The following is an 8,264-nucleotide window of genomic DNA, read 5'->3' as shown; positions in this document are numbered from 1 at the left end:
GACTAAGGCAGCTTGGCTTCCTGCGTTCCTTGGCCTCTAGGCCCTTGGGCCTCACATCCACATCTGCACCGCTGGGATGTATTCCAAAGCTCAGTAGCTCCACTGGTAAGTGCATGGAGGCACCCCACTCCACCAGGGAGCCTCCTGTGCACAGGCACTCAGCTCTCTTGCTCCATGGATCAGTTCCAGTGCCGTCTGGAGCTGGTCTCCTGCTGCTGCAGGTCCTCTGCTGCTGTTTCTGACCATCTGTGCCATCTCCAGTGTTAACAGTTCTCACTTCCTTCTATGTCTTCTATCCATTCAGTTTCAAAACCACTTCCACATTTTAGGTATCTGTTAGAGCAGCACCCCACTTTCTTGGTACCAAATTGTCTTAGTTATCTAGTGCTGCATTAACAGAAATACTACAAGTGGAGGGCCTTTACAAATATAAATTGACTTTCTTACAGTCGAGTAGGCTACAAGTCCAAATTGAGGGTATCAGCTCCAGGGGAAGGGTTTCTCTCTGTCAGCTCTGGAGGAAGGTCCTTGTCATCAGTCTTCCGCTGGACTAGGAGGTTCTCCACGCAGTAACTCCTGGTCCAAAGGATGCGCTCTGCTCCAAGTGCTCCTTTCTTGGTTTTATGAAGTCCCCATTCTCTGCCCGTGTCCCTTTCTTTTAGCTCTTGTAAGATAAAAGGTGATGCAGGCCACACTCCAGGGAAATTCCCTTTATGTTGGATCAGGATGTGACCTTAGTAAGGCTTTTATAATCCCACCCTGTCATGGATTGAATTATGTCCCCTCAAAAATGTGCCTATCAACTTGGTTAGACCATGCTTTCCAGTATTGAGTAGTTGTCCTCCATTTTGTGATTGTAATTTTATGTTAAAAGGGTTAAGGTGGAACTGTAACACCACCCTCACTCAGATCACCTCCCAGATCCAAGGTAAAGGGAGTTTCCCTGGGGTGTGGCCTGCACCACCTCTTATCTCTCAAGAAATAAAAAGAAAGAGAAGCAGGCAGAGAGTTGGGAGCCTCATACCACCAAGAAAGCAGCACCAGGAACAGGGCATGTCCTTTGGACCCAGGGTTCCTGGGCCTGAGAAGCTCCTCAACCAGGAGAAGATTGAGGATAAGGACCTTCCCCCAGAGCTGACAGAGAGAGAAAGCCTTTCCCTGAAGCCATCATCCTGAATTTGGACTTTTAACCTACTAGACTGTGAGAAAATAAATTTCTCTTTGTAAAAGCCATCCACTTGTGGTATTTCTGTTATGGCAGCACTAGATGACTAAGACACACCCTAATCCTCTTTAACATAAAATTTAATCACAAAATGGAGGACAACCACACAATACTGGGAATCATGGCCTAACCAAGTTGACACACATTTTTCAGGGACACAATTCAATCCACAAGACTAAACATGTTCAGAGAGTGAAGATAAGGGCAAAAAACCCACTGGTGTCTAGTCAATTCCAAATCATAGTGACCCTATAGGGCAGAGTAGAACTGTCCCACGGGGTTTCCAAGGCTGTAAATCTTTACGGGAGCCGACTGCCACATCTTTCGCACAAAGAGCGGCTGGTGGGTTCGAACTACCAACCTTCCAGTTAGCAGCTGAGCACTTTAACCACTGCGCTACCAGGGCTCCTTAAGAACAAAAGGGAGAGGAAAACTTTTACAGAATTATCGTTTTAAGCTGCAAACAACCTAAGCCTAATCTCCTCTCCACTGGAACACAAAAATACCTAATATTTAAAATCTGTTGCACCCAGGTGCGATGCTTTGGGAGCCCCAGAAGAGGCTGGGTGGTTTTCCTAGTCATACATTTAATGAGGGCACACAAGAAAGACTAACTTGTGGATTGGGTCTTGAGAATGAGAAGACACGGTAGCAGGGGAAATTGTAGAGACCAGGACCTTCCTGTCTTCAGATCCTGGAGGCCAGCCTAGAAAGATGTCACCTGAGCCCTGCTGATCTCTGACCCTCTAGTTACCTTCTCCCTGCTCCCCCGACCCCCATCTCAGCCCTTTGGCCCTAAGGTCCAGCACCACCCCACTCAAACCTCCTTTCAGCACCACTCAGCCCTCCCACCAAGGGGGATGGCCATCCTCAGACTGAGGCTCTCCTCAGCCTCTTCCATCAGTTTTAGGGTGTCCTCCCTCACCATCCCCCTTCTCTTTGAGGTCTATCACCAGACCCTTCCTAAATTTTTGGATGTTCCCTTCAGCCTTCGGATCTTTTTGTCGAGTCCCCACCCTCGGTCTGTGAAGTCCCCTTGCAGCCCTTCCACTGGTCTGCTGGGTCCCCACTCCTCCCACCCTTTCTCTAAGGGGTCAGGTCTGTGGGGGCCTCCCTCGGTCTGAGATTCCCCTCCTCGGTAAAAGGCCCCCGCAGACCAGTCCCGCGTGCCCGCCTCGGTGTCCCCCTCGAAGTGAGGGGTTTCCTCCATCGGTCTTCGGATTCCCCTCCTCGGTCAGCGGGGTCTCCCCTCGGTCTCCCTTTTGCCTTGCGGCGTTCTGCCTCAGTTTCCCCCTTCGGTCTTCGGAGTCCCCTCGCGGCTCCCCTCTCGCCCGATCCCGCGCGCCCGCCTCAGTTCCCCCACTCGGCCTCCTAGGTCTTCCGGGTCGTCTCGCGACTCCCCTCAGACTGGGCTTCCCCTCCCCCCATCCCTGGTGCCCGCCTCAGTTCCTCCCTCGGCCTCCTCCTCGGTATGCGGTTCCCCTCTCTCGGTCTGAGAGACCCTCCTCCTCGGTCTCCTGTGTCCCCCGGCCGACGCTGCGCTGCGCACCCCGACTCACCTCCGCCACCGCAGCGGGTTCTCTCTGGGCGAGCTCCTTTCCCGGCGAGCGGGGCGGGGCGAGGAGGGGCAGGGGCGCTTACGTCGGGCGGCGGCGGCACGAGGCCGCGCGCGCAGCGTGCGCGGTGACGTCAGCGCGCTGGCGGCGGCGGCGGCGGCGGCGGCGGCAGCGGCAGGGCTGTTTGTTCTGCTCTCCCGAAGCCGAGGAGCCGAAGAGGTGGCGGCGGCAGTTGCCGGCGGTGCCCGCGGGCGAGCGGGGCCTGTGAGCGCGGCGGAGCGGCAAGCGCGGCGGGCCGGCCCCGGCGCCGCGCGGGGTCCTGAGGCGGAGCGCCGGCCGGCTGGCCGGCCGGCGGAGACGGCGTGTGGCCTAGCGTCTCAGGTGAGCTCCGGTGCCCTTCGCGGCGGCGGCGGGCGGCGGCGGCGCCGGAAGCGCGCGGGGCGCGGGGCCGGCGCGGCGCGTAACCCGCATTGCGTAACGGGCCGGTGCGCGGCACTACGCCATCGGCGCGGCAGGGCCGCGCGGGCTCGGCCTCGGCCTCCCCCGCCCATCACCCGGACCCCGCGCCGTTGGCGGCCGCGCGCTCGCGGGGCGCCCGCCGTTCTGGCGCGGCCGCGGCTCTGGCCGGCGCGCGGGGCTGCGGGCGGGGGGCGCAGGCGGGCAGGCCGGGGGCGGGTGGGGGGCGGGCCGAGGCGCCCGGCACTTCCTGCCGCCGCCATTTTGTCAAGTGAGGAGGAGGAGGAAGCGGCCGCCGCTGGGCCATCGGCGCGGCGCGCCCGGCCCGGTGAGTGCCGGCCGGCGTGGTGGCCGCGGGCGCCCGAGGGCGCCCGCTGTCCCAGTCACTGTCCCCGGGGCGGCCCCGGCTCTGGTCTGGTCGCTCACGTGGGCCGGGCCTGGCGTGCGCCCTCCGGCCGCCCCGGGTCCTCCTGCCCGGTCCGGGGCTATGCGCCCCCGCCCCCATCTGCCTGCAGTCCAGCCGGTCTGGGAGCTCTGCGGAGAGCAGGGCTCGCCCCCCGGCCGGAGGGAGGGCGCTGCGGCCGCGTGGCTGCCCGGGGACAGGCCCCGAGGGGACGGGAGTGGGGCCCTGGAGGGCAGCCTGGCTCGCGTATCCCACCGCCCACCCTAGCCTTGCAGCAGCCCCTTGTAGGGTGCTTTGTTTTGCTCGGCCCGTGCTCACCGGAGTCTTTCCAACGGCCTGGCTTATTTGCGGTGCTCTGTGCGTGGTGGTTTCGGGTGGGGATGGGAGGAGTTGTGATTCAGCGAAATAAAATGACTCCCCCCTCCACTCTGCCCCAAACGGAAATAGCAGAACTTCACCCAAGTGCTATGCCCCGAGGTCCGGCCTTGGATGGAGCCGGGAAATCCCACTGTGGTGTAGTGGACGGTGTAAATACTTCTGCCCGGGCATGAGTCATGTGCCTCTGCCGAGCGGCTGCTCTCTCTCTCTCTCACTCGGGACCACGCTTTGTCTTTACAAGTATTATTTGTTTACTTGTTTATTCGTGTGTGTTTCCTGCAGCCTGGTGGGGTCGTGGGTCGTGGTCTTGAATTCCTTTCTGGGCTGCGCGTGGGTTGAGTGCAAGAGTAACCTCTTGGAGTGTCTGCCTTCTAAGAATCTAAATGTCTTTCCTCAGTGGAGAGGAGGATTCCCCCAGCCCTTCGTTACAAAGACCAAGTCGTCGTGTACCTCTAAGTCAAGTGGCTCTCCCTTTGGTGTTGGAAGAGTGGTTTGGGAGATTTTTATGAATGGGGCTGTCAGGTTCCTTGAAGTTGTAAGAAAGCGGTCCTCCCAAGAATTTATGAACGTGTTTTCAAGAAGGTTTTGGATGGCACAGTCTGTTTTATGACCTTGCCAGTGATTTCATAAAACATTCCTTTCGGTTTAATTTGGATGGGGTTACCTTTCACTAAGGCCTTGTAGATAACAACCTTCCTCTCCTCCCAAACTTCGACCGGGGAAGATAAACCAGATGGTTTGCATTGACCAAATTCGGAGGGGACAACCCGCATCGCTACTCTGTTATCCACCATACACCTTACCTGGGTGGGTAACATAGTATCTAAGGGCTCAAGCTGTGGAGTAAATGATCTTAAGATAGTGTTGTTAGCGTTAGCTGGGAAGACGAGCCCACCTCTCTGTATCTTGCTAGAATTCCACCGCAGCAGAATGGAGTTAAGGAATTTTGCCCACCAATGAGCAGTGGATGTGGCTGCCTTGTAAGAATAGTTAGGCTGTTCTGGGGGACTGATAATCTCTAGCTTTCCTAGCTGGGATGGAAGGGAGGAAAAAAAAATAGCTAAGAATTGCAAAGGAATCATTGGCCACTTGGTAAAATTTCCACTAAATTATCGAATTGCTTAAAGGAATTTAGACTTTGTTTCCAAAAGTTACTTTTTCAAGCATGTTGTTGTGATCTTTGTACTAAATTGCACTTTTACTTTGGGGGGTGTGTACAATATTTTCATGTTACACAATTCTGGTTATTTAATGACTTGCGATTTACAGATTCTAGAGGAAGATTGGAGTCATCTTTTTTTTTTTTTTTTTTTTTAAGGAAAAACCATTTGGCATCTCAGTGATTTGAAGACACTGGGTTGTTAAATTTTTTGACAGCCGGCTGTCATCTGTCAAGATCTGTGTGGATGTAAAGCGCTCCCATTTCTGATTTTTAATAAACATCCAAAGTAGACTGTGTTTGTCTTTATGTTCCTTGCAAACCTGTTTAAAAAAAAAAAAAGCTTGTCATTGGGAACTGCTACTGTTTCATAAATCTTTGTGCTTTTTAGTACTTAGAAAAGGCTGAAAATTTGGAAAGTGAGAATTGTGGGGATCCCTTGCTAAAGGCTGACATTTCCTTTACAAGAGCCAGCCAAAAGTAACGTATGACGAGACATGAGTTTGTAAAAATAAAATTTCATTAATATGATTTTTTTTTTTTTATTGGAACGTAAGTTTCATGAGGGCAGGGTTTTGTTTTGTTTGCTTTGCCTGTTTTTTAAGAGCACCGTAAATTTTTGTTGAATGAATAAACTGGAGAAATAATTGAGCGAGAGATTGGCATGCCTATTATGAACCCAAGCCAGTTCAGTTGTGATTGAGTATGTGTGTCAGCGTAGAACTGAACTCCACAGGGTTTTCAATGGCTGATTTTTTTCAGAAGTATATTGCTGGGCCTTTCTTCCAGAGCACCTCTGGGTGGACTTGAACTGCCAAACCTTTTGTTCAGCAGCTGAGTGCATTCACTGTTTGCACCACCTGGTTACTCCATGTCCCTGTAATACCACATGCAGATAATCCATCTTAGATTAGTAAAATATCGTGAGTGTTTGACATAATTGGTCGAGGGACTCAGATGGAATATAAATATTGTCTAAAACAATATTACCCAAACCAAGCCTGTTGCCAGTGAGTCGATTCCAACTCACAGCAACCCCGTAGGACAGGGTAGAGCTGCCCCATAGGGTTTCCAAGGCTCTAAATCTTTATGGAAGCAGACTGCCATATCTTTCTCCGTGGAGCAGCTGGTGGGTTTGAACTGCTGACCTTCCAGTTAGCAACTGAGTTCTTAGCCACTGCACCACCAGAGCTAAGGTCCGAGAAATTGCAGTGAACTTATTCGTAGTCCCAGCAGCAAGGCATGTGACTGCTGTTCCCACACTGTCTTGCATGCATTTCCCACAATGAAATGTCCCTGGATTTCGGTTAGAGCTCAAGCCTGCCTGGGGAAAATATTTTTGAGTGGAAAATGAAGTGGTAATAAACATTCGGGTGGGGTTTCACATGATCAATAAAAAGTTGATGACTTTTTAGCAGTAAGTTCTTTTTTTTTAACATTCTCTTTTCACACGTGTGATTGCCAAGTGGTCTTCATACTTATACCCTGAGTGACTACTACGTACCAGGCAAGACGAAGTTTTTGCAGAATGACTTTTGGGGGGGGGGTGCATGTGTTCTTGGTATATTCAGGGCTTCATACCACAAACATTTGTTGAATACCAGTTGTGTATAATTACTATTGTAAAATCTTATCAAATGTGACGTGTTTTAAGTTTCTTTGTAACTGCTTTATTGAGAGGTAATTCACAATTCATCTATTTAAAGCATACAATTCAGTGGTTTTTAATGTATTTACAGAATTAGGCAGCCATCATCGTAGTCAATTTTAGAACATTTTCGTCACCCCACAAAGAAACCTGGTATCCATTAGCAGTCATGCTGCATTTCCTCAGCCCCTGGCAACCACAAATCTACTTTCTGCCTCTATAGATACGTCTATTCTGGATGTTTCAGGCATCATGCAATATGTGGTCTTGTGTGACTAGCTGCTTTCACTCAGCATGTTTTCAAGTTCCTGTTGTAGCTCTAACTAGTACTTTACTCTTTTTATGACTGCATTCTATTCTGTTGTATGGATTTGCCACATTGTGTCTAACCATTGATCCTTTGGTGGTTTTTGGGTTTTTTCCATTTTTTGGCTATTATGAGTTTCATGCTGTTACCAACATCCATGCTCACATTTTTGTGTGGGCGTATGTCTCATTTCCCTTGGGTAGATACCTTAGAGTGGAATTGCTGGGTCATACAGTTAGCTCTGTGCTCAGTCTTTGAGGATGCACCTTGACTTTTGAGCAGCATTGATGTCCTAGGGCTTTCACAGATGAGTTAAGAGAGAAGCCTGGGGAACATGGTGCAGTCACGAAGAACGAGGAAGTGGAAGTGTGGTAGTACCATCTGCGTGTGGGGTATGATCCCCTTTTGGTTTAAAAAAAAAAAATTGTGCATGCTTACAGAACAGTTTGAAGTGCTCTTTGGGCCTAGGAAAGAGTCTGGAAGATGCTCCCCAAACTTGTATTGCTGTTAATTGTGAAGAGTGATTTTTTCCAAAGGCTTTTTTTTTTTTTTTTTTTTTTAAGTCTAAAAAGGCTTCTTGTGTGCTGCTGAGTGGATTCCGACTCCTGGCAACTGCATGTGACAGAGTAGAACCGCCCCATAGGGTTTCCTAGGCTGTAATCTTTACAGAAGCAGATTGCCAGACCTTTCTCCTGTGGAGTCACTGGGTCAGTTCAAACAACCATCCTTTTGGTTAGCAGCCCAGCGCTTAACCACTGCGCCACCAGGGCTCCTACAAAACAGGTTACAAACCTTGATTAAATTTTCTCCACGTGTCCTGGCATAAATCATGGTACATATTCCATTCTGAAGTGGATGGAGAGTCAGTATCAGGGTTAGGGCACAGCAGCCATCTGTCCCATTCAGGACCAGTACCTGAGAGGGACCAGTACTGGTCTGCACCATTTGAAAATGACATGGTAAGAATTTTTTCTTTAATCAAAATAGTGTGTGCTCCTTTGAAAGAATTTGAAAAAATAGAATTATTTTAAAAAACACATTTAATAAAATGTTAATTATTAAAAATGATTGCCTCTTAATCCCACGTTTATTTTGTTCCAGTCTTTTTTTCTGCACAAGTAACAAAATTAGA

The 8,264-nt window shown here is 50.7% G+C and overlaps 1 protein-coding gene across 3 annotated transcripts in view; it reads left to right on the top strand.

Moving 5' to 3' along the window:
• The first annotated feature begins 2,916 nt into the window (after positions 1–2,916).
• The window catches only part of BRD4 (bromodomain containing 4), a 96,042-nt gene continuing 90,694 nt past the window's right edge, over positions 2,917–8,264 (top strand). For all 3 annotated transcript variants that reach the window (XM_049877213.1, XM_049877214.1, XM_049877215.1), the window contains exon 1: positions 2,917–3,162. The gene's annotated coding sequence lies outside the window, so the exon portion shown is untranslated. The remainder of the gene's footprint in view (positions 3,163–8,264) is intronic.

This window comes from Elephas maximus, chromosome 3 (assembly GCF_024166365.1).
Source record: "Elephas maximus indicus isolate mEleMax1 chromosome 3, mEleMax1 primary haplotype, whole genome shotgun sequence".
In the NCBI taxonomy this organism is placed as follows: Eukaryota; Metazoa; Chordata; class Mammalia; order Proboscidea; family Elephantidae; genus Elephas; species Elephas maximus.
Note: the sequence above shows the minus strand (reverse complement) of the source record. Positions and strands in the feature narration are given on the sequence as shown.